This window comes from Delphinapterus leucas, chromosome 12 (genome assembly GCF_059928025.1).
Source record: "Delphinapterus leucas isolate spDelLeu-1000000601 "Yukka" chromosome 12, BTC_Dleu_Yukka2, whole genome shotgun sequence".
Taxonomy (NCBI): domain Eukaryota; kingdom Metazoa; phylum Chordata; class Mammalia; order Artiodactyla; family Monodontidae; genus Delphinapterus; species Delphinapterus leucas.
In genome coordinates, this window is record NC_143140.1 from 87,998,375 (window position 1) to 88,025,900 (window position 27,526).

At 40.4% G+C, this 27,526-nt stretch overlaps 1 protein-coding gene across 1 annotated transcript in view; it reads right to left on the reverse strand.

The window, feature by feature from the left end:
* Window positions 1–27,526, reverse strand: part of RSPH3 (radial spoke head 3) — a 55,804-nt gene continuing 28,278 nt past the window's right edge. The window contains 1 exon segment of the mRNA XM_089921683.1: window positions 1–27,526. This exon segment is cut by the window's right edge and continues 8,170 nt beyond it. The gene's annotated coding sequence lies outside the window, so the exon portion shown is untranslated.

Sequence of the window (27,526 nt, forward strand, 5' to 3'; positions counted from 1 at the left end):
TTTTTTTTTTTTTTTTTTTTTTTGCGCTACGCGGGCCTCTCACTGTTGTGGCCTCTCCCGTTGCAGAGCACAGGCTCCGGACGCGCAGGCTCAGTGGCCATGGCTCACGGGCCTAGCCGCTCCGCAGCATGTGGGATCTTCCCGGACTGGGGCATGAACCCGTGTCCCCTGCATCGGCAGGCGGACTCTCAACCACTGCGCCACCAGGGAAGCCCCGTAATTTTTTTTTTTTTTAGTTTTCCTTCATCGCTTATAGCTGATTATAGTCAATAACATTTTGCATTAACAATTCAGAAGGACAAAATGTGATTTTCCATTAGCATTCAGAGCCCTCCGCTGACATCATTCCCCAAGAATGTACTCCGCCACTAATGACAGGAGAAAGACAGGCAGTTGGCAGTGTTCAAACCTCAAGTCTAAAGAATGGACTGAAAACCTCATTTATATTTTTGCAATTTACTTTTGATTTCAGTTAAGAATACTAGACCCACAACCTTCCTTACCAAAAATTTACTGACCAATTTTATTCCGTACCAGAAAAAGCAAGAACTCAAACTTTTTTTTTAATGATACATTTATAAAATTGCTATAAAACAAAGTTATGGATTAGACTGTCTTGTTGGTAGATCAGTAACATTGATTCTATTATTTTTAAATCTGTTGAGGCTCAGAGCTTTATTACATAATTTCAGAATCTTTGGTCCCAAAGATTTAATGGTGGATGCAGTAGGCTCAGTTACCTGTGTTCCCTATACTTTAGTGCCCTGGACCCTTTGGCTAACATCACAGGTCCTCTGTCTATGTTCTCTGTGATGAAGCAGGTAACTTATACTGGTTCTTTTGTTAACCTTGCTCTGTAGATGGAATTGAATTCAATTGAATAAACCCTCTGAGGCCTCTTTCCCAGAATCTCAGAGGCTCTGCAAAGGGCTTCAGAGTTGAGCAGCCTGCAGCATCAACCTAACTGCTCTGCTTCCAGGCACTGCTGCATCTGCCTGATGCAGCCTCTTCGGTCTGAAAGAGTTAATGTGCTGACTTTAGCGCCCCGTTCCCAGGGAGTGTTTGGTGCAGTCTTAAGTAAGTATCAGAATATTTTAGCAGGTGGTTTACAGTGTCTCTCAACACTGGTTCTTCAGTCAGTAAACTCAATGAAGCTGATGAAAAGACACTGGTGAAATACGATGCCTCCTCGCACAAGTCTCCGGGGAGGATCGGGTTATGGGTAATGCAGTCAACATCCACAATATTTCTAAACATCATACAGAACGTGCTCCTACACCTGCTTATCTCCTAAACAGCACAGTGCTTCAAAGAACTAACCTCCTCCCCGCTTTCTAAGTGCAGTTATTTGTAAATGCTAGTTTTAGCTATTTAAACAGTATAATTTGAATTTTACAAAATGTCTTTCCATTTGTTTGCCTCCAGATGGACATACTTTAAGATTACTACCAAATTAAAACTCTCTCCATTGTTACTTCAGTTCTCAATGCTGGACATTGGCTAAATCCCTGTCTGGGCTCCTCCTTCTGGTATTGCTGTGCGCCTTGGCGCACTGTCCTGCGGTAAAACAAACTGAAGTAGTCTAAGCTCTGGACAGGCAGGTACCCTGTCTGTCTCGTGCATCCTTGTATCTCGCAAACCCAGGAGCCCGATAAATGTTTGCTGAAGGAATGAATGAGTGAAGAAAAGATGTTTATTAGTGGTCTCTGACAAATTCCAAACATGTCATAGAGGTACAGATGGCTATTTAGGGTTTATATTCTCCTCTTTGCCCACCCAGGCAGCAATTCAAAATATAAAATCAGTTTTGCTTAATTTGGAAGCTGTTGAAGCATAGCAATTCTGTTTTTTAAAAGTACTGTATTATATGTGGAACTAGAAAAATGGTACAGATGAACCGGTTTGCAGGGCAGAAATTGAGACACAGATGTAGAGAGCAAACGTATGGACACCAAGAGGGGAAAGCGGCTGGGGGGGATGGTGGTGTGATGAATTGGGAGATTGAGATTGACATGTACACACTGATGTGTATAAAGTGGATAACTAATGAGAACCTGCTGTATAAAAAATAAATAAAATAAAATTCAAAAGGAACAAAAATAAAACAAAAAAAAGTACTATATGCTGGGGACTTCCCTGGTGGTCCACTGGGTAAGACTCAGTGGGTAACCCTGGTGGGGCCTGGGCCTGGGTTCGATCCCTGGTAGGGGAACTAGATCCCGCATGCATGCCGCAACTAAGAAGTCCACATGCCGCAACTAAAAGATCCCGCATGCCGCAATGAAGACCCGGCTCAGCCAAAATAAATAAATAAATATTCTTAAAAAAGTACTATATGCTGCACTGAGTACGTCTTGGAACTTATGGAATAGTTTTAAGAGAACATGATATGAGGTTTACAGTCGATAAGCCATATGTCAGGATTGTCAGACCACACTGTACACGCCTTGAGACTTTCCCACCCGGTGAGATTCGTTACAGTTTATGGTTAATTATCAACTTAGAAACTCATAAACCACCTTTAATTAAATTACACTTTCAACCAAAGCAAGTTACAGGACATGAAAGCACTGTAGGAATTATATATATATTATAACAATCAGACTAAATAACTGATCAATTAAAATAGATAACTTATTTAAACTTGAAGCATTCATACTTCATTGATTTTTATTATGTGATGTTGTTTTAATATTTTAATATTTGCTTTGGCCAATAGTACCTGAAAATAAATCCATGACTATGTTCTTAAAATCTATCAATAGATATCTCCTAAATTTCTGAATAAAAAGGAAGAGATTGTTTTTATATAATTTTGTAATATTGTTTTTACCATTCACCAAAGTAAATAAGACACAATTTTGTTATAGTCATTTTAATTATAAATAAGACAGATTTGGGGCATTTTTTTCTCCAGGGGGCTTGAACTCTTATCCACACTTCTACCTGAACACTTTACGTAGCAGGTGGCTAAGGAGGGCAGATGGGGTCAGTGATGACCATCTTCCCCTCAGCACTGTGTTTATGGCCCACACTCCCTCCAGCCGCTGTTCTTTGGGGGTTGGGAGGCTGGCAGGCATGGCTAGGGTCTGGCAGCAGTCCCTAATTCAGTGGCTCCAATTCTATTTTTTCTGTTAACATTGGGAGGTATATTCTGGGTCAAATGAGAAGAAAGAAACCACCATTTAGGAAAGAACCCAGAGAAGAAACAATGCTTAGAGGTTTTCAACTTTTCACCAGTGTGTGTGGCTGCACATTCCACTAACTTTGGGAAGCTTTAAAAGAAATGAGAGCCAGGCCCCCACCCAGACCAGCTGAATCACAACTTATACTCACTGAAAAAAGTGTTGTTTGGCGGGGGAGGGAGTGGGATGAATTGGGAGATTGGGATTGACATATATATACACTAATACATATAAAATAACTAATGAGAACCTGCTGTATGGCACAGGGAACTCCACTTTGCTGTTCAGTAGAAACTAGCACAACACTGTAAAACAACTATACCCCAATTAAAAAAAGTAAATAAACGTTAAAAAAAAGTGTTGTTTGAAAAGTACTTTTAGGTGTATCTCATAATGATCATAATGGGGCTGATGGGGTTTGCTAAATGAGGGGGGCAGAATTTTATTTATTTGTTTTCAGGAGATGTGAAAGTCAGGGTAGCAACTTTATCTGATTGTTCACCATCGTGTTCCTAGTCACAAACAAGAGGCTGACACACAGTAGGTACTGAATAAATATTTGTTGAATAAATAAATGACACACTATGGAGACTAACTCTGTTTTCTCCCCGTGGTTCAGCCGTGCACTCTAGACTCTTCCTTCAAACGTGCGGCTGGCTTCTCCCTGACCATCCCACTAACAAAACTGCCATCTGCTTGACAGGCGATATTTATGCCTCTTCTTATTGAATACTATCTTTTTAGGTTGGGTTTTTGTTTTTTTTTTGGTTGGAGGAAGGAGTAGATAGTGGTTTATGTTTTTTCTGACTCACGAGTGAAAACAATAGTGTCAAAAAAAGGGTTTCATGAAGAATCTATATTGAATAGATAAACCAACCACAAAATAGAAATGTTCACATTTTCGTTTATCCCTTCTTCCTCCATCCAAAAAATGAAAACAGAGGATTCAAAATGTTGTAGTCAAAATCTTCTTGATGCAAAGGATGAAGAGTGATCTTGGATAAAGATCTGTAAAATTACATATACACAATATATAAAAATATATAAAAGCACATTGAATATAAGACAGTTCTCTCATTGAAAAAATCCAGAACCCTGACCAAACAACGTGATTTTCCATGGGACCCACTTTTTTAGGACAGGAAACATGACCCTGCTGAGGGAGTCCAATGGAAATTGTTAGCTGACATGCCCTCAATAGAAAGCAATGCGTGATGATTTAAGAACTTACATGAACATTATTAAAGGAATGACTAATACTTTATACATGAATAATATTGAAGCAATTATAACACTGTAATCTCTAGATCTACTAAAGTTATTTTATAATTTATATAGGTATGCCATCTAAACATATTTCACTTATTGTGACTTTGTTAGGAATAATTTTAGCATGTACTACACAAGAAATAAAAAGTATTAGAAATAACAAATTTGTGTATTGTGTATTTATGAGTCCTTTGTATAGTCTGTTCTTTTTTTGGCCACACTGCGTGGCATGTGGGATCTTAGTTCTCCAACCAGGGAAGGAACCTGTGCCCCCTGCAGTGGAGGCATGGAGTATTAACCGCAGGACTGCCAGGGAAGTCCCTGTATAGTCTGTTCTTAAGGTGCTATAGACAGCTTTTATTTGCCATTACATTTAAAAAATTTTTCCTAAGTAGAAGAAATAAGATTTTTTTTTAATGATCAGAAGTAGATGAGTCATTTCAGGGATATTTGTTGCCTGTATTAACTGAAGAATGGGAACCTGAACCTTAAACAATTTTTAAATGATAACTTTTCATTAAAATTGGGGGCATATTCATTTGTTTACAAATACCTTTTTTTCCTAAAAAACCCACGCATAGCAACTTATTGGATACTACTAAAAAAAAAAAAGAAAAAAGGAAGCACACGTTACACACATGTAAACCAAACTGTTCTCTCTTGACTTCTGGGAAGACTACACTATTTCAGTGTCATGTAAACTGTTATACCATTGTCTTCATTTATGTGGAACTAGCTCTATAACTAATTAAATCCTGTGTGCAGTATGTGAATGCAGTCACTTTTTATTTTAAAGTGATACAAACTTTCTGAGGTTCTATAAGGTCTAAATATGACCAGAAAAGTGGCATCAGGGTTAATCTGAAAACCCAGATGCTGATATATCTTTTTTTTTTTTTCTCAGCGGCCATGGCCCACGGGCCCAGCTGCTCCGCGGCATGTGGGATCTTCCCGGTCCGGGGCACGAACCCATGTCCCCTGCATCGGCAGGCGGACTCCCAACCACTGTGCCACCAGGGAAGCCCTGATATTTCTTTTTTTAAGCGATGTCAGTTCTCTCTCGAAAGTCAGCATATAAACAGAATTTCTAGAGGCAAGCTTCCTATTTGCTAATTCACTTAGATGGTAATTGTAGAGCTGATTGTCTTTTCCCAGCTTAGTAGGAGGGGCCTCTGGAGCCAGCCTGCTGGGTGTGAATCCTGGCCCTGCCTCTGAATAGTTATGTGACCTCGGGACAAATTACTCAGCTTCAGTGGCCTTAGTTCCCCCTGTATCAAGGGGGATAATGACAGTGCTCACTATATCTGGGGCAGCTGGGGGGCTGCAGTGCCACACCGAGTGCAGGGAGCTTAGCATGGCTCTACGTCTTATTCACTTAGCTATTCTCTCCACACTGACAAAGCCTCACATGCTTTTGGCTTTTTTTTTTCCCCCCTGGGCACTTGGCACCCTTAAATGTCTGTTACAAATGTCTATGACTGCAGCAGCCAGGAGTCTTATCACATTTGATGCTGTGGCTGGAGTCCCATTGCACTGCTCGTCCAAGCCCTGCAAAAAAGGTTCCTTGGAGGATGTTCAGGAGGCTTGAGGGAGATGACATTGGTATTGACTTTAAAAGTGGGCATTTGGGGGCTTCCCTGGTGGTGCAGTGGTTGGGAGTCCACCTGCCGATGCAGGGGACGCGGGTTTGTGCCCCGGTCCGGGAGGATCCCACATGCCGCGGAGCGGCTGGGCCCGTGAGCCATGGCCGCTGAGCCTGCGCGTCCGGAGCCTGTGCTCCGCGGCGGGAAAGGCCACAACAGTGAGAGGCCCGCGTACCGCAAAAAAAAAAAAAAAAAAAAAGTGGGCATTTGAGGGAGGGTCACAAATGAAAATGGTGGAGGATTTTTGACACAATCTTTTACATCCATCACTGCCTGTGAGAAGTAAACAAGAGTGAGCATGATGCCGTCATTCACAGTATTCAGGAATTTGGAAGAGACTTTACATAGATCTAGTTGAGGCCCTCACTCGACAAATGAAGAAAGTGAAATGAGAGAACGGAAGGGCTTTCCCCCTTCCACAGCCGCCAGGCAGGGGCCAGGACAAGAGTGCAGTGCTCCTGACGGGGCTTCACACTGCTCATTTACTCAACAGACACCCACTGAACACCCCCTTGCTGTGTGCAAGGCTGTGTGGGAGAGCAACTTGGGATAGCACAGGGAGCAACCACTGACCTGGTGCTTACATCCGGTATTTTCTACATTATAAAGGGTCAAGTTCTTGCATAGTAATTGAACTTGGAAAAAGAAAAGCCATCATATGAATCTGAAAAAATATGAAAAGTAAAACAACAAGGGTTTCTAATATCGTACATACACAAAATTCTCCTGGAGCGGACTTGCTGGTGGCAATCACTATGCCATCAGTAACAACATGACAGTAGGCATGTCAATTATTAGTGCAGTCCAGAGCATAGGTCTGTTTTCTATTATTTGTTTTTGTTTTTAGACAGTTTATGAAAGTAATCCCTTAAGTTTTAGGAATTTTGACAATTAACTCATCTGACTTTAAAGTCCTCTCTTCCACTAAGAATGTTTATTGAGCATATTAGTTTCCTATTGCTGCTATAACAAATGACCACTTCGTGACTTTGGAACAGCACATGTTTACTGTCTTACAGTTCTGGAGGTCAGAAGCCCGAAATTAGTTTCAGTTGGCTAAAACTGAGGTGTCAGCAGGGCTGGTTCCTTCTGGAGGCTCCAGAGGAGAATATATTTCCCCGCTTTTTCCAGCTTTTAGAGGCTGCCCACAATCCCTGGCTTGTGGCTGCATATCACTACGACCTCTGCTGCCACTGTCACATCACCTTCTCTGACTCTGACCCTCTTGCTTTCCTCTTAAAAGGACCCTTGTGATTACATTGGGCCCAACTAGATAATCCAGGTTAATCTCCCCATCTCAAGATCCTTTACTTAGTCACATCTACAAAGTCCTTTTTGCCATGAAAGGTAACATCTTTACAGTTTCTGGGGATTAGGATGTGGACATCTTCGGGCGAACCATTATTCAGCTTATCACTTCCAGCATTTCTTTTTTGCGGGGAGGTGTGGTAGCAAAATTGTAATACACAACTATGCTGTGAATGATGAAATGTGGTACTATGTTAAATAAATCATAAAAAGAACTGCTGACAACTTATATCAGAAACTAATTAGTCACGTTTTGATATTCATTTTAGAGAATTACGTATTTTTAAAGTATCCTATTATGACTATTAACTTTTGGTCTAGAAATGTGAAAAATTCAGGTATGGTTTTCTTAGATGAAGTTGAGGTATATCTAGAGTCTGTATAAAGTGTGATTTTTACAAGTTTAATTAATTTTTTTGGTTTTTTTTTTTTTTTTTTTTTGCGGTACGCCGGCCTCTCACTGTTGTGGCCTCTCCCGTTGCGGAGCACAGGCTCCGGACGCGCAGGCTCAGCGGCCATGGCTCACGGGCCCAGCCGCTCCGCGGCATGTGGGATCTTCCCAGACTGGGGCACGAACCCGTGTCCCCTGCATCGGCAGGCAGACCCTCAACCACTGTGCCACCAGGGAAGCCCAAGTTTAATTAATTTTAAATTAAGATGGAAGGCTGCCTAAAGGAATCCTACAATGATTTTTTTAGAAGCTAAATCCAACTTTCTGTTCTACTATCCCATTTCTTCAGGTTTCCTCCAGGTTTTCTGTCATATCATCTGTTCCTTTCACTGCCTCCTCTTCCTTCCTCCTGTCCATTAATTGCATTCCACAACTATCACCCTGTGAATTTCTCTCCTCTTTCACTCTCCAAGATCTCATTCATTCTTTCACTTTCAGTTACCACCTTTATGAGATGGTGCCCACAAACCAGTCCAGTTTCTCTGGCCCAAACTCTTCTTTGTCACCCCAACAGCTTATTTGCATACCTCCACGAGGATGTTTCCCCACAGCCTGAACAGGTTCCAAATCACAGCCGCCCTGTTCCTTCCCTGCAAACCAGCAGTTCCTTTCAGTCCTGTTTCTGTCACAGGCACTTCCACTATCTTCTCGTCTTTCACTGTCTCTACTCAGAAGCAGGGTAGGTTCCCAAAGGCTGTTCCTATGTCTTTTGATACTAGAGTGGGAGCTTCATGAGGGCAGGCCTCTGGTCTGTTTTGATCACTGCTGGAACCTCAGTGTCTAGAATAGTAGTTCCTAGCACATAGCAAGCATGCAGTGTGTATTTATTGCACAAGTGGCTGCGGCTCAATCTGTTGGTGACATATTTTTGCTTTGGCACACAAATTTTAAAAATCTATTTCAAGAGATAATAAGAAAAAATATCTGTGGATCATTTTTGAAACTACAAAGCCATTTGACATTTACCTATTTTATTTTTTTACAGAAATCTTGTGATGGGGCTGAGGGAATATATTGTTAAATCTCCATTTTAGAAATGTGAAAACTGAGACTCAGTGAGCAATTAATTTGTCCAATTTCTTCACCTGAATTTGATTTCAGCTTCTCTTAAATTCTTAACTTACAGACTTTGCTTCATCTATAATCTCTCAGCTTTGTCTCTCATAACTGTCCCTTGCTTTCATTTTCCACCCTCTCAATACCTTACTATCTCTTGTCTGGACAACTGGGATTGTACCTTCCTGTTTCCAGTCATACTGAAAATCTGTTTTAAAGTTCTGCTAGAATTATCTTCAAACTGCAAATCTGAGGTCATTCCTTTCTTAAAAACTACTATTGCCCTCTCCTGCTCTCCCAGAAGATTTTATCCTTGACCAGACATCATAATACAGAAGCCAGAATGAAAGTTTCCACAATCCAGACTGAAGAGCAGAGAAAAATTAAGCTGGTATACATGGTATACACAATTTTCAATTGGCCTTCAGGGAGTAGGTAGTACGATTTCAGTCTTGAAAGTACTATGTTATTTCTCAGCATAATTCTTTAAAAGAGGTGCACCTCAAATACCATTCCCTCAGTAGTTTATGGTTTACAAGCTTACCTCAGGAAACAAGAAAAATCTCAGATAAACAACTTAACCTTATACCTAAAGCAACTAGAGAAAGGAGAACAAACAAAACCCAACGTTAGGAGAAGGAAAGAAATCATATAGATCAGAGCAGAAATGATTGAAATAGAGACAGGAAAAACAATAGAAAAGATCAGTGAAACTAAAAGCTGGTTCTTTGAAAAAAAGTAAACAAAACTGATAAACCTTTAGCCAGACGCATCAAGAAGGGAGAGGAGCCAGATCAGTAAAATGAGAAATGAAAAAGGAGAAGTTACGACCGACATGACAGAAATACAAGGGATCATAGGAGACTATTATGAAAAACTATATGCCTATAAAATGGACAACTTAGAAGAAACGGACAAATTCTTAGGAAGGTACAACCTCCCGAGACTGAACCAGGAAGAAACAGAAAATATGAACCGACCAGTTACCAGTAATGAAATTGAATCGGTAATTTAAAAACTCCCAACAAACAAAAGTCCAGGGCCAGGTGGCTTCATGGGTGAATTCTACAAAACTAAACTCTTCTCTAAATGAGAAGAGTTAACACCTATCCTGAAACTATTCCAAAAATTTGCAGAGGAAGGAATACTTCTGAACTTTTTCTATGAGGCCAGCACCACTTTACTACCAAATCCAGACAAAGATATCACAAGTAGCATTCCCTTATATGTGTATAGAGGTATTAATATAACAACAGCAAATACATCCGTCTATAAGATATAGTCGGTTTAGTTCTGGTGTGTCAGGCTAAAGGCAATAGTTCTTATTCAGTATTGTTCTTATATTAAAAATTAACATTCATCACACACACATTATGTGCTAGAATGGTCTTGGATGACCCATCAGGCTGAGCCACCTACTAAATAATAATTCCTAGACCTCGTGGAAATAAAACTCAAATGTTTTATTACTTCAGAGTCTGAAGTGAAGTTCTAGAGAAGCAGACTAACAGTAGCGGGGTCACAGCATTCCTTGATGCAACATTAGCACACCGGTGCTGAGTTCTCACGATGTTACTGCCAAGGCCAGCGTGGCCTATCCTGTCTCCTCTGAACTCACTGGGTTCAGCTGTCAAGGAACTCAAGCTTTATAGGAGGGCCTTTTATTTAGCTTTACTATTTTATATTTAAAAACTCCATTCTCTTTTTCTGATAGATTTTTAAAAAACAGATAACTGGATATAGTAGTTTGAAGATAAATACTGAGAACCCTCTTAACTAAATTGATTCAGTTCAGCATTGTGCAAAATGCTATGTATTCCTGTTATTTTGGTAAACTTTTAAACTTCTAAGGACTCTTCCTAAAAGGAATGAGAATAAAAGATGTGAAGTCACTACCTGATATTTTCTATTGATTACGGTGGCTTCGCTTACAATTCAGGGACCTGCTGAAACGCTGCTGGCTGCCAAAGTATTCAGCTTTACTAGGGCAAGATCGCAAGCTGGCTGTATGTCTGCTTAGAAACTCAATGCTCTGTAAACATGTGTGTTTGCATTTCCTTTGTGTTATGTTTAGAGAAAGATAAATGATTCGCAATAGAACAAAAGAATCTATACAGGGTGGCGATGTCGAGAAGTTGACCTTCATGGCATTTAATGAATACACTTTACTCCTACACAGTGATAGCAGAGTACTGAGCAAGCTGTACTTGAGGCAAGGCAGGCAGAACACAACCTCATTCTTCCCCCACTGGCTCGTTAAGCCCTCTCTGTGGACTTGTTTCTCCTTGCTTCTTGGATGAAATCTTGGGCAGCTTCTAGAGCTTTCCTGGTCACTCTTAAGGCACTTAAACCTCCAGTTTAATAACTGAGTCTAACGCAGTGCAACGGTCAAAATCCAGACTCTCATCCAACCGGAAGTGCCTCCCCTTCCGGGACTCAGCCAGCTTCAGGTCTGCTGGTCTGCAGTGGGGTGGCAGAGGCCCGGGGGTGGTGTGTCGCGCCCCTCCTCCTTTTCTCCCTCAGTCTCCCCAGCTTGCTGTGAACGCCTGTTTCTCTCCCCTCGGAGCCCGGGCCAGGGAGAGGGAGACCCCCCCCCCCAAGGTGGGCAGCTGCGCTCTGCCATCAGGGCCCTCTGGACGGCGGATGTGAGGGCTTGACTCTTGCACCCACACTGCCCGAAGAAGCGGGCTCTGCCATCGGCTGCTGGGGTGGCTCTGAGGGCCTGCCAGCCAGATGCTCACGTCACCGAGCTGTTGGTCTGTGGGACAGGCGGGAACAAGGGGCATGCTAGGTCCTGCCCTAGAATGTCCTGAGGGGCGTCTGAATGCTCCTGTCCAGCAGCATGTCACTCATGACATGCTGTGTAAATCCATTCTTTATTATTTGGTGATACTTCTTAAAGTCTGCTATAAACCCTTCAACGGCAATTAACTCCAACTCCAGGGATTGTAGGTCAAACTCCTGAGTGGTCCCCGGGAAGCCTCTTTCCCGCCTAGAAACTGCACAGCACCCCAGTCACCCCCAAAGGACCCCCACTCTGGGGTACTTGGCTCCCTGCAGCTCCTCGGGGCCCTGCTCCAAGCGCCCCTGCACCTCCTGCCTCTTTCTCAGCGGCCTCAGCGCAACCCCTGAGAGCGGAGTCCAGTTTACCACCCTGTGGCATGACTGCATTACAAAGAACCCAGAAACTCAACCAAGAGGCAGTTAATAAGTTTACCTTTAAAGCACTGAGTAACTTAGTTTTATCCAACAAGGTAACTAACAAAAATGAGTCACAGATTAACTTAATTGCCAAAATTACTTTTGAAACGAGTTTTTTTTAAGGTTAGTAACAGCATCCGAAAGAGTGTATCTTATTGATTCATCTTATTAAAAAAGTGATCAGATACTAGAAATTTAGGAAAAACCAAAGTCATAGGAAAGCATGAAAATTGGTTGACACAAAAATATTACTAGGTATATGAAAAAGTAAACAAGGCGTTGGTCATTTGGGCAAGCACTGTTCATACACTACAAGTGTGAATGTATGAGTTGAGGTGAATTATAAGAATGGGTACCGGCAAACCAAGGGGTCGGAAAAATAAGGAAAACAATTAAATGAAGTGAGCTTGATGTAATAGCTTCGTTGAAGTTTAAGCCAGACGAATGTTGGCTAATCCTTCCTTGGTTTTGTTCACGTGGTGGACATTTGTTGATGCCCACGATGTGGATCCGAAAATTCGAATGTAAAGCGTATCTCGGTCCTCAGGGAGCTCACGGTCTAGTGGTAGAAACTGGCTGATGAACAGTGACAACACCACGTGATGGGGGCTGAATCTGAGGTAACATAGTGCCAGCAATGGACCTTTGGCCCTGGGACTGAGCACGCCATGCTCAGTCTGCCAGGATGACAGGGACGCCACTGGAGAATGCTTGAGGGCAACACTGCTGACCTCAGAGAGCCCATTCTCATGGCATCGCTGTGCCCACTGCTGGGGAGAATGGCCACTGACCAACTGATCCCTGTGACTACACGTGACACTTATCAAGAGCAGCTGGCCCCCGGCCCCAGTGTGAGTGAGCAACCTTCCTGTGATGGTGGAATATTCCGGTGGAATACAGGAGACACCACAATTGCTCAAGTGGCTTCATTCTTGGCTGGGGGTAACTGAGCTGACAACAGTGATAGCGATCTGTTAGCTGTGCTTCGACAAAGAGCCAGTGAGATTTTCCAAGGCATAAAGACCCAGCAGGTTGGCCTGCTTCCTTGGCCAGGGTGGTTCTGGATAAGAGGATCACTCCTGACATTGTGCTGTCTGCCCAAGGGTGTGCCTGTCTGCCCACTGGCCAACACGTCACGCTGAGTATGGACCGACCCAGCAGTGAGCTAGAGCAGTCAGCCTCCCACATGTAAGAATGAGAAGGACGCTTGTTTCCGACGTTCCAGGAACACCCTGCACAGGACTGGCTACGTTAGTTTGTGGCTGCAATGCAAAATAAAAATGTGGCGCCCCTGTAAAAACTATTAAAAATTTCAAGATAGTGACAACAGGGCATTAAATCAAGCTCGAGCCCCTATAAAAGCAATGGGACACAGGTGCCACAGCCATGATGCTGGCTCTGATCTTGTGACCTGTCTTCTTGCCTGGATCTGGACCTTACGGCCTCTAGTCTGTTCTGCAATGCTTCTTTAGAGTACGTCAAGGACTGGCATCTCAGTCCTCGTGAGTGAAATGGCATGAGATGCTGATGGAACAAGGAATGAGGCAGCTTTTGCATGTAGGAAGGTGAACTGAGGTAGGGGTCAACCTATCCAGGACTCCGCCTCTGCAGAATTGGCCTTTCAGAGATAGAGTTGGCTTTCCATGGAGACCACTGGGATCTTCAATCTGCGCTAAGGAAACTGGCCATAGCTGAGTGCTTAAGGCACTGCAGTCAGTCCTGATGGAATGCTGAGTGGCAGATCAGAGCTGGAAATCACGGATCCACCACGTTATAGAGCCGCAGCTATAAGGCCTGGATCTCAGACCCTGATCATGCTAGGGGAGGGTCTAATACTTACCCTATTATGCAACTGATCAGATGCATGTCGTAACACAGGGCTGAGGTTTCTCTCCTGGAGTCTAATTCCAGCTCTGCTCAATCCCTGTCAGCTCCCCCAGACTGTGATGGAGAATGGGGAAACTCTGCACTTCACTACTCCTGTTTCTAAGTTTTTCTCCCGTAAGTAATATTCAGGCTGGTATGTGTGCTGCCAGAACGCTACAGTCCTAAGGCAGAGGCTTCATGAAGTGGGGACACTTTAGCTGAGTATTTAAGGATGAGAAGTTTGCTAAACAGGCAAATGGTGTGTGTGTATGTGTGCACATATGTGTGTGTGGCAGTGGTTGGGGGAGGTTTATAGGCAAGAGGAACAACACGTGCAAAAGCAGAGAAGCAAACCAGAGGAAATAAAAATCAGGAAATCATTAGTAATTTGATTTGGTGAGAACAAAGGGTTATGTGTGTGAGAGTCATGGGAAATGTGCCTGGAAAGATAGGAAGGGGCCAGATCACAGAGGGCCTGCATGTCCTATTAAGGAGTTTGGACTTTATACTTTGTACACTATGGTTAAGACAATGAAGGATTTTCAGGAGGAAAGTGACACAATCAGATCTAAAGTTCTGATGGATTGCCAGAGTAGAAGTGAGAGGACGCTAAGACTGGAGGCAGTGGTTGCAATGGTCTAGAAGAAAATGACGGGAGAGGGAACGCTGTCGAGTTGAATGACTGCACATGTGATTAAGCCAAAGAGACCCTGAAGCCACAGGATTGTGGAGCCACAAAACAGGAACAGCCTGGATATTTGATTTATTTTTTTGTAAGGGAGATTCTCAGGAGAGTCACCATCCCAGGAACATCTGAACTGGGTTTTACATAAGAGTAATGTAAAGTTTTATTGGGTTTAAGCCATTGAGATGTTTGGATTTCTTTTTAAGTATTTCAGCTTTTAGCCTACACTGATGTACAGAAGTAAGGAAACCAACGGTGGGTTGTACCATTAATTCAATACAGTGAAGACAGAAAGGAACCAATTCAGAAGACGATGATGAATTTGTTTAACTATGTCTTGCATTTGAGAGGCCGGTGTGAAAGCAAAATGGAACTTGTAAAGAAACAGTTCTCTGTGAGTCACCTGAGTTTCTGTGCATCCTGAGAGCAAGTCATGGACTGCCCTCTGTTTCAGACTCTGTCTTTCCAGGGGTGTTTAGATAGCAAATAACCTTTGAAGAAAACCTGAACAACATTTTTTTTTTAAGATTTTTTTTTTTTTTTTTATGTGGACTGTTCTGAATTTGTTACAATATTGCTTCTCTTTTATGGTTTGGGTTTTTGGCCACAAGGCATGTGGGATCTTAGCTCCCCAAACAGGGATCAAACCTGCAACCCCTGCATTGGAAGGTGAAGTCCTAACCACCGAACTGCCAGGGAAGTCCCAAAACACTTGAACAACTTTTGAAGAAAATGATAGTGTCTCCCTCTGGAGCAAAGAGCAGGCATGCTTGCTGCCCACTATAGAAGACTGGAGTTCTCTAAGCTCACGTTCCTCTCCCATAAGGCCACTCACTGCATGTGCAAGTTCCATCTGGCCTTCATTTTGCCTTGTGGGAACTAGAGCTCCAGAACCAGCACAAAAACGCTGATATTCTGGGTACAACTCTTGCTGTGGGTAACATATCACCCTATGTCTCCAACTCAGGAGTCTTATGTCAAAATTTACCAGCATCCATGAATCTCTGGCAGGCTAATTTGATAACTTGGAAGTAGTTCATAGTTCTGGACAGAGCTATCTAGAGATGGTTAGAGATATAGATTTGGAGCTTAGGCCCGAGGTCTCATCAGAGTGTAGGTGGGTTGAAGTCGTGGGTGTTGATGAGATTACCTGGGATTTGGGGAGTAGAAGCACTAAGTGAGAGATGAGAGAGAAGAGAACCTTGAAGAACACTGACTACTAGCAGAGAAAGGAAGGGAGAAGCGCACATGGGACAGACCAAGACAGAGACACATGAGAATTAGCTTCAGCTTCACACAGGAGGGCTTAGGAATGTTAATTATTGTGAAAGTCAGTAAGATAAGCAAGTCTGTATCTGAAACTTGAGAAATCACTGGAGACTTTAGGATGACCAGTTTCAGGGGAGTGATGAAGACAAAATCCAGATTGCCATGGGTTTGAAAACAGTAGGAGGTAAGAATGCGAGGACAAGTGCAGTCCCTGTTTCAAGAAGTGGGTGTGAAGGAAAGAGAGAGGATTGATTATACTAGTGAGGTGTCTAAGGTTTGGAAAAGTGCCTCTGATATGATTTTATATACATATATATATAAAATACACAGACACAGACACATGGCTATACCTTATACATATATCCAAGCTTTTCTAGCCTGGCTCTAATTTACTTTTCTTTTTTGTTTTTTTTGGCGTGGCTTGCAGGATCTTAGTTCCCTGACCAGGGATTTGAACCTGCGTTCTCGGCAGTGAAAGCACTGGAGTCCTAACCACTGGACAGCCAGGGGATTCCCTCCAATTTCCTTTTCTAAACCAATTTCATACTGGTTTCCACCATGAAATGTTAGTGTAAGTCTAGTAGGCTTACTAACCCCATACTTCCTTCCCAAATATTTTGCTTATTCCTACCTTAATGCCAATACAAACCCTAACCATTGTTCAAGGCCCTGTTAAAATCTCCCCCTCTTCATTAAAGGTTTCCCTGTTTCTCTGCAGTCCACATTGACCTCTCCTCCCACTAGCACTGCAGGCTCTGGTCTCTATCTCTCTTCTGGCATTTTGTATTTCCAGATGTGTCTCATACCTTATAGTCCAAATAGATGGGAGGCAGCTCCGTATAGGGAGTTGAGAGCCTGGGCTTGAGGATCAGGCAGAACTGGAATCAGGTACTGGCTCTGCTGTGAACGAGCAGGCCAGCCACAGGCAAGTCACCTAAGTTCTCACAGTCTCAGTTTCCTCTAATGTAAAATGGGAATTCTTATCTTATAGGACTGTTGTGATAATTAAATTGATGCATGCAAAAAGGCTTGATATGGTGCCTGGCATATATTAAGTATGCAATTTTGTTCTCAAAGGTACTCATAAACCTTTGCTGAGTAAACATTTAATTATTATCAAGGACAATTTTTATAATTTTTGCTTTAAACAGCTATAAGACTTATACTGTATAAAGAATTTAAAAGTGGAAAAAGCAAAAAGAAGAAAATCATCTTTTACATGTCTCGATATTTATCCTTTCTCATCCTCTTTATTATTTTTTGAGGATCCAACTTTCTATCTGGTATCATTTCCCTTCAGCCTGAAGAACTTCTGTTAGCATTTCTTGAAATGTAGGTTTCTTGGTGATAAATTGTCTTCTTTGGTCTAAAAATGTCTTTATTTCACCTTTATTCTTGAAGGGTATATATTTCCAGGTCATTTGTTTCTTTCACGCTGTAAAGATGTTGGTCCATTCTCTTCTGGCCTGAATAGTTTCTGATTTGAACTCATTTGTTAATCAAATCATTTTTCCCCAGTATGTAATGTGTCATTTTCCTCTTATGACTTTCAACATTTGCTATTTATTTTTGGCTTTCAACAGTCTGACTATGATGTGCCCTGGTGTGAAATTTTTCCTGTTTATTCTGCTTGGTGTTCACTGACAATCTGATATCTTTCGCTTCTTTCTCTGTTCTTCACACTGAATAATTTCTATGGATTTCTCAAGTATACTATTGACTCTGTCATCTCCATTTGTCTAAGTCCATCCAATAATTTAAAAACTTCAGAAATTGTATTTTTCAGTTCTAGAATGTCATTTTGTTCTTTCTTTAATCATTTCTACTTTTCTCCTGATATTTCTTAGGTTTTACTTACTGAAAGCATATTTTATTTTACTTCATTGAAGGAGACAGCAGTTTACAATCACTGTCTTCTAGTCCCAGTATCTGGAGCATCCTGCTGTTGGACTCAGTTGATTTTCTTTTACCTTGAGAATGTGCTCCATTCTCTTGGTTCTTTACATGACAAGTAGGTATCGACTGTATCCCAGTAATGATAAATATTAAATTGGGGAAATTCTGGATTCTTTTATTTTTCTCACATGATTGTTTCTTTTGTTTAAGCAGGCAACTATCTTGTCTGTGCTTGAATTGTAAAATCTATTTTTTGGGTGACAGTTCCAGTCTCAGTTCAGATATTTTGTCCTTAGATGAGCTGCTCAGTTTGGTTTATATATACATGGTTCAGAGGTCACTCAGATGTGAGTAGACACATTTGGTGGAACCCTTTCTTGCTCTTTCCCTTCCAAGATTCCTCTGCTCTCTTCAGTGGCCATGATTCTCTGGCCAAAGAGATTGCTGTTTTCAATTAGCACCTCCTCCAAGACCATGCACTACTCATAGACCACGTTTAACCCCAGAATAGAAGCCATAAAACAGGGAACTTACTTTGTGCAGCTCCCTCCTCTCCTACTCTGAGCTTGTCCTTTCCACCAAATTTTGTCTGCTCTGTTCACTCTCCAATTCATTGAGATAGTTGCTTTTTGTATTATGTCTAGGGCTTACAGTTGCTTTCTGTGGGGAGTTCTCCAGTCAGGTTTTATTCTGTCATTACTGGAGGTTGAGATTCCTATTTGCCTTTTAGCTTAAAGGTGATTTATTTCAAGAAGGTAAAAATATAACATCCAAATTACACTGACCTTGATGGGTGGGTAAAAAGCTGGGGCAGGGCTTCCCTCGTGGCGCAGTGGTTGAGAGTCCGCCTGCCGATGCAGGGGACGCGGGTTTGTGCCCCGGTCCGGGAAGATCCCACATGTCGCGGAGCGGCTGGGCCCATGAGCCATGGCCGCTAAGCCTGCGCGTCCGGAGCCTGTGCTCCGCAACGGGAGAGGCCACAACAGTGAGAGGCCTGCGTACCGCAAAAAAAAAAAAAAAAAAAAAGCTGGGGCAATCTTTCTGGAAAGCAGTTAACATCAATATGTATTGAGCCTAAAGTTCTTCAAGGACCAACAGTAGGACATCGTTAAACCAGTAATTGCACTTTAGGTACTGTTTGTGAAGAATACTGAATAAAGTGTGAAATGCAAAAGCGATTAAATGATAACAGCAGAAAATGAAACTATATTCAACATGATCCCAATCTGGTGGAATTATAAACATACACATTCATGTTAAAAAAAAAAAAAGACTGGAAGAAAATATTATAGGTGATAACTCCTATTAGCTTTTGATGGTGAGACTATAGGTGATCTTTTTCCTTTTTAGTAATGTTTAATAACTTCCAAATAGTCTCAATGAAATAAAATAATGGAATAAACAACAGCAAAGTGGGGCTTCTCTGGTGGCGCAGTGGTTGGGAGTCTGCCTGCCGATGCAGGGTACGCGGGTTTGTGCCCTGGTCCGGGAGAATCCCACATGCCGCGGAGCAGCTGGGCCCGTGAGCCATGGCTGCTGGGCCTGCGCGTCCGGAGCCTGTGCTCCGCAGTGGGAGGGGCTGCAGCGGTGAGAGGCCCACGTACCGCAAAAAAAACAAAACAAAACAAACAAACAAAAAAACCTCCCAGCTAACAGAAGTCCAGAACTGGATGGCTTCACAGGGGAATTCTACCAAACATACAAAGAAGAGCTAATACCTATCCCTCTCAAACTATTTCAAAATATTGAAGAGGAGGGAACATTCCCAAATTTATTCTATAAGGCCACCATTACTCTGATAACTAAAATCAGACAAAGACACAACAAAAAAATTACAGGTCAATATCTGTGATGAATACAGATACAAAAATCTTCAACAAAATATTAGCAAACAGAATTCAACAAGATTTAAAAAGGATCATATACCATGATTAAGTGGGATTTAATTCCAGGGATGCAAGGATGGTTCAATATCCACAAATCAATTAATCTGACACACCATATGAACAAAATGAAGGATAAAAATCACAGGATCATCTCGATAGATGCAGAAAAAGCATTTGGCAAAATTCAACATTATAAAAATTCTTATCAAAGTTGGTATAGAGGGAACATATCTTAACATAATAAGGGCCATTTATGACAAATCCACAGCCAACATTATACTCAATGGTGAAAAGCTGAAACCTTTTCTTCTAAAATCAAGAATAAGACAAGGATATCCACTCTTGCCACTTCTATTTGACATATTATTGGAAGTCCTAGCCACAGCGCTCAGACAAGAAAAAGAAAAGTCATCCAGGTTGGAAGGGAAGAAGTAAAACTGTCATGTATTTGCAGATGACATGATACCTTATATAGAAAACCCTGAAGTCTCCAAGTCTCCACCAAAAAACTATTAGAATTTAGTAAAGTTGCAGGATACAAAATTAATATACAGAAATCTGTTGCATTTCTGTACACTATAATGAACTATCAAAAAGAAAAAGCAATAAAATGATTCTGTTTAAAATTACATCAAAAAGAATAAAATACCTAGGAATAAACTTAACCAAGGAGGTGAAAGGCCCATACTCTGAAAACTACAAAACACTGATAAAGGAGACTGAAGATGACGCAAAAAAATGGAAAGATATCCCATGTTTATGTATTGGAAGAATTAATATTGTTAAAATGTCCATACTACCCAAAGCAATCTACAGATTTAATGCAATCCCTATCAAACTTTTCATAGAACTAGAACAAATAATCCTAAAATTTATATGGAACCAGAAAAGATCCTGAATAGACAAAGCAATCTTGAGAAAAAAGAACAAAGGTGGAGGTATCACATGCCCTGACTTCAGACTATACTACAAAGCAACAGTACTCAAAAAGTAATGGTACTGGCACAAAAACAGATACGCAGATCAATGAAACAAAATAGAGAGCTCAGAAATAAACCCACACAATTATGGTCAATTAACTCATGACAAAGGAGGCAAGAATATACAGTGGAGAAAAGACAGTCTCTTCAATAACTGGTGCTGGGGAAACTGGAAAGTGAATGAAATTTGAACATTTTCTCATACCACATACAAAAATAAACTCAAAATGGATTAAAGACCTAAATGTATGACCTGAAACCACAGAAGAAAACACAGGCAGAACACTCTTTAACATAACTCATAGCAATATCTTTCTGGATCTGTCTGCTCAGGCAAAGGAAACAAAAGCAAAAATAAACAAATAGGACCTAATTAAACTTAAAAACCTTTACACAGCAAAGGAAATCATTGACAAAATGAAAGACAACCTACAGAAAGGGGGAAAATATGAAAATATTTGCAAATGGTATGACTGATGAGGCGTTAATATCCAAAATATATAAACAGCTCATAAAACTCAATATAGAAAAAACAAACAACCCAATTAAAGAACAGGCAGAAGACCTTAATAGGCATTTTTCCAAAGAAGACATACTGATGGCCAATAGACACATGAAAAGATGCTCAACATCACTAATAACCAGGGAAAAGCAAATCAAAACCATAATGAATATCACCTCACACCCGTCAGAATGACTTTTGTCAAAAAGACCACATATAACAAATGTTGGCAAGGATGTGAAGAAAAGGGAACCCTAGTGCACTGTTGATGGGAATGCAAGTTGGTGCAGCCATTATAGAAAACAGTATGGAGGTTCCTTAAAAAACTAAAAATAGAGCTACCATATGACCTAGCAATTCCAATCCTGGGTATATATATCCAAAAACCCCACAAAAACACTAATTTGAAAAGATACATGCACCCCAATGTTCATAGAGCATTATTTACAATAGCCAAGATATGAAAGCAACCTAAGTGTCCATCAACAGATGACTGGATAAAGAAGATCTGGTATATATATGATGGAGTATTATTCCGACATAAAAAAGAATGAAATTTTGCCATTTGCAACAACATGGATGGACCTGGAGGGTATTATGCTTAGTGAAATAAGTCAGACAGAGAAAGACAAATACTGTGTGTTATCACTTATATGTGGAATCTAAAAAATAAAACAAATGAATGAACATACCACAACAGAAACAGACCCACAGATATAGAGAACTAATCAGTGGTTACCAGTGTGGAGAAGAATGGGGAGGGGAGGGGCAAGGTAGGGATAGGGGATTAAGAGGTACGAACTGCTATGCATAAAATAAATAAGCTACAAGGACATATTGTACAGCACAGGGGATATAGCTAATATTTTATAATAACTTTAAATGAATTACAATCTATAAAAATATTGAATCATTACGTTGTACACCTGAAACTAATATAATATTGTAAATCAATTACACTTCAATAAAAAAGTCTATAGCGGCTTCCCTGGTGGTGCAGTGGTTGAGAGTCTACCTGCCGATGCAGGGGACACGGGTTTGTGCCCCGGTCCGGGAAGATCCCACATGCCGCGGAGCGGCTAGGCCCGTGAGCCATGGCCGCTGAACCTGCGCGTCCGGAGCCTGTGCTCCGCAACGGGAGAGGCCACAACAGTGAGAGGCCCGCGTACCACAAAAAAAAAAAAAAGTCTATAGATCTTGAAAGTGATAATAGAAAGTAAAATTTCAATCCTCCTCTCACTCCCAATGAAAAGAATTTTTGCTAGTTTCATTTATAGGATAGGAATTGTCATGAGTTATTAATATAGGTGCCCTACTCAAGAGATGAGGGAGGTCTGGACAAATATTCCTACATTTTTAGATTCCACAAACTCATAACTTTTAAAAAACAAGTTTAAGAATGCACATGTAGAGGGAAAAATCCCAAGCAACTACCGTCTGTTACCTTTATTTCAATTTCTTTCATCACCCCCTTCCCAAATATAATCTCAGAATTAAAGATCTTTAAATAAAAAACTCATAGCGTTGTCCTTATTTTTCGACGTTTGCCATGCTTAATGAAGAGTTTTTGTGGACTGAATCGAATTTTGAGATCCACAGGATTAGAAAGGTTCTCAAGTCTCTTTCTGTACTATGATTAGATGGTCTTCAACTCATTTTTAGGGCCTGAAATCCATACATAACCAATGTCCTGCCATAAATCATTAACTTTTTTTGCTTGCTTAATTTTGATGGCTACGAAAATTCTTTCACCTTGAAATGCAGAAATTCTTCTGGTAGACTCACAGTGAACTCATAGTAGAATGGGTTAGAAACCATAATGTGGCAAGAAGGATTGACTTGTAAATAAATTGGTATTGTATCTCAGCCATCTCTAGGGTTTAAAACTTTAAGTTTTTCTTTATTTTTTTGGAATTTTAAAAATATTTACTATTCTGACAGTTGGAATTTCCTAATGGATTTAAATATTTCCTAAATGACTAAGATATAGTCATATACCCTAAGTCAGCAAAGAATATTTGCAAAAAAACAATTCCACTTGTAGAAAATTAAAAGCAGTATGTTTGCTGGGTTTTTTCCCTATGTATATTTTGTTGTTTTGAAGGGGAAAGCTTTTTAGTTATTGGTTACTTATTGGGTGGTGGAAATCTGCTCTTCTGAAATTCTTTCATGGAACTCTTTATCCTAAGGTAGGTATATCTGAAGGAACAACCATTCAAAAGACTGAGAATATGGTGCTCTTTCTTTGTGCGACAGCAAAAACTAGTTTATCTACAGGAAGCCTCAATTACTGAACATATTTGGGGCAGAAAAACAGTCTTTCATCTATCCAGGAAGACTGAAGAATAAATTATTGTGGACAGCAAAATTGTGCAGTTGTCTGATCTTCAATTTTTTTCTATAGAGCATTACACACTAAGAATCTTACATGGAATGCACTGAACATAATTTCACTAATTTTTTGATGCTTCAAGGTCATCTTTATAAACATTAACTTTTTTATGCCAGCTGTACGGAGACATAACTTACATATAATAAAACTCATCCATTTAAAGTGTACCACTCGGTGCAACTATGACCACTATTTAGAGCATTTTCATTACTTAATACCCATTAGCAGGCATTCCAGTTACACCCTCTACAGCCTCTGGCAACCACAAATTTACTTTCTGCCTCTAGGATTTGCCTATGCTGGACATTCCATATAAATAGAATGACATAATGCGACTTATGACTGGCTTCTTTCTGCAGTATAATTTATTTTCAAGCTTCATCCATGTTATAGCATATAAACAGCACTTCATTCTTTTTATTGCCAAATAATATTGCATTGTTTGGATATACTACTTTTTGTTTATCTATTCATTGATGGATACTTAGATTCTTTCCATTTTTTGGCTTTTATGAAAAATGCTGCTATGGACATTCATGTACACATTTCTGTGTGGATATGTTTTTATTTCTCCTGGGTGGAGAAATGGAATACTTAGGAGTGGATTGCAGGGTCATACGTAACTCTATGTTTAACACTTTAAGAAACTGCCAGACTGTTTTCCAAAGTGGCTGCACCATGTTACAATTCCAGCAGCAAATGAGCTTTCCAATTTCTCTTTATCTTCATCATCTCTTGCTATTGTCTGGCTTTGATTTTAGCCACCTTAGTGGGTATGAAGTAGTATAAAAATGTGATTTTGATTTGTATTTCCTTGTTGACTAATGACATTGAACCCTTTTCATGTGCTCATTGCTCATTTGTTTAAATTCTTTGGAAAAATGTCTAAGAGTTCTTTGTATATTTTGGATATAAGTTCCTTATTAGGTATACAGTTTGAACATGTTTTCTCCCATTCTGTGGTTTGGCTTTTTGCTTTCTTGATGGTGTCCTTTGAAGAACAACATTTAAAATTTTGATGAAATCAAATTTATCTATTTTTTTCTTCTGTCATTTATGCTTTTGATGTCATATATAAGAAACCATTTTCTAACCCATGTCACACAATTATACTCCTATGTTTTATTCCAAGAGTTTTAAAGTTTTAGCTTTTTACATTTAGGTCTTTGAGCTAAATCCATATGAGTTCATCCATTTTGAGCTAATTTTTGCATATGGTGTGAAGTAGGGGTCAAACTTCATTCTTTTACATGTGGATATCTAGTTGTCCCAGCACTACTTGTTGAAAAGACTATTCTTTCTCCATTGAATAGTTTTGAACACTTGTTAAAATGAATTGGCCATAAATGTATGGGTTTATTTTGACTCTCTGTTGATCTATACATCTATCTTTATCCCACAGTACACTGTTTTCATTACTGTAGCTTTGTAGTAAGTTTTGAAATTGGGACGTGTGAGTCCTATGACTTTGCTCTTCTTTTTCAAGATTGTTTAGGTTTTTTTTTTGGTTCTCCTGAAATTCCATATGAATTTTAGGATAGGCTTTTCCATTTCTGAAAAAAAGACTGTTGGGATTTTGATTGGTATTGCATTGAATTTGCGGCTCACTTTGGGGAGCACTGCCATCTTTCCAATATTGTCTTCCAACATGAACATACAATGCTTTCTATTTATTTAGGTCTTTAATTTCATCAGTTTTGTTGTTTTCATTATGTACGTTCTGCATCTCTTCGGTTAAGTTTATACTTGAGTATTTTATTCCTTTTGATGCTATTATAAATAAAATAGCTTTCTTAATTTCCTTTCAGATTGTTCACTGCTAGTGTATAGAAATACAATTGACTTTTGCATACTATTGATTTCATAGGCTGAAAACTTGCTGAACTCATTTATTAGTTCTAGTAGTCTTTTCGTAGATTCCTTAAAATTTCTGTACACAAGACCATGTCTTCTGCAATTAGAGATAGTTTTACTTTTCCTTTCCAATCTGGATGCTAGATGCCTTTTATTTATTTTTTCCCGCCTAACTGCCATTGCCAGAACTTTCAGTACAATGTTGAATAGAAGCGGCAAGAGTAGACATTTTTGTCTTGCTCCTGATCTTAGGGGGAAAAAGCATTCAGTCTTTCACATTACATTATAATGTTAGCTGTGGGGTTTTCCTAAATGCCTTTTATAGGGCTAAGGGAGGTCTCCTCTATTCCCAGTATTGTTGGCTGCTTTAATTTAAAAAATTGAATTTTGTCAAATGCTGTTTCTGCATCTATAGAGATGATCAGGTTTTTTTCTTTATTTTATTAATATGGTATATGACATCGATTGATTTTCAGATTTCACAACTTTGCATCCTTGGGCTAAATCCCACTTGGTCATGATACATAATCCTTTTTTTTTTTTTTTTTTTGTGCGGTACGCGGGCATCTCACTGTTGTGGCCTCTCTCGTTGCAGAGCACAGGCTCCGGACGCACAGCCTCAGTGGCCATGGCTCACGGGCCCAGCCGCTCCGCGGCATGTGGAATCTTCCTGGACTGGGGCACGAACCTGTGTCCCCTGCATCGGCAGGCAGGCTCTCAACCACTGCACCACCAGGGAAGCCCCATAATACTTTTTATATGTTGCTGGATTCAATTTGCTAGTATTTTGTTGAGGATTTTTGCAACTATGACTTTAAAGGATGTTGATCTGTAGTTTTCTTTTGACGTCTTTGGTATCAAGGTAAACTAGCCTCATACAATGAATTGGGAAGTATTCCCTCTTCTATGTTTTGAAGAGTTTGTGAGGGATTCGTATCACTTTTTCTTTAAATGCTTATTAGAATTCACCTGTAAAGCTACCCTAGCCTGGGTTTCTGTGAAAAGTTTTAAAAATTATCAGCTCAATCTTTTTGTTATAGGTATATTCAGGTTTTCTATTTCTTCTTAAGTCAGTTTTGGTAATCTGTGTCTTTCTGGGAATTTGTCCCTTTTACCAAAGGTTATTTAACTTTGTAGCATACAGCTGTTCATAACATTCTCATAATAATCCTTTCTATTACTGTAGAGTTGGTAGTGATATCCTTTCATTTGTAATTTTAGTAATTTGAGTCTTCTTGGTCAGTCTAGCTAAGGGTTGTCAATTTTGTTGATATTTGCAAAGAACCAACTTGTGGCTTTATTGATTCTATTGTTTTTCTATTCTCCGTTTATTTCTACTCCAACCTTTATTATTTTCTTCCTTCTGCTTCCTCTGAGTTTATTTCACTCTTCATCATCTAATTTCCTAGGTGGAAGGTTAGGTTACTGACTTAAGATCTTTCTTCTTTTAAACAAAGGGAAATCCCTGGTGGTCCAGTGGTTAGGACTCCACGCTTTCACTGCTGAGGGTACAGGTTCGATCCCTGGTTGGGGAACTAAGATCCCGTAAGCTGCGTAGCATGGCCCAAAACAAACAAACAAACAAAAAAAGTAGGTGCATCCCATAAATTTTGGTAGTTATATATATATATATATATATATATATATTTTGTGTGTGTGTGTGTGTGTGTGTGTGTGTGTGTGTGTATGTCGTACATGGGCCTCTCACTGCTGTGGCCTCTCCCGTTGTGGAGCACAGGCTCCGGACGCACAGGCTCAGCGGCCATGGTTCACGGGCCCAGCCGCTCCGCAGCATGTGGGATCTTCCCGAACCAGGGCACAAACCCATGTCCCCTGCATCGGCAGGTGGACTCTCAACCACTGCACCACCAGGGAAGCCCCCTATAATTCTTTTTATACGTTGTTGAATTCAATTTGCTAATATTTTCCTGCAGATTTTTGCAACTAGGTTCATGAGAGATATTTGTCTGTAGTTTTCTTGTAATGTCTATGTCTGATTTTGGTATTAGAGTAATGCTGGTCTCATAGAGTAGGTTAGGAAATATTCCCTCTGCTTTTATTATGTGAAAGAAATTGTAGAGAA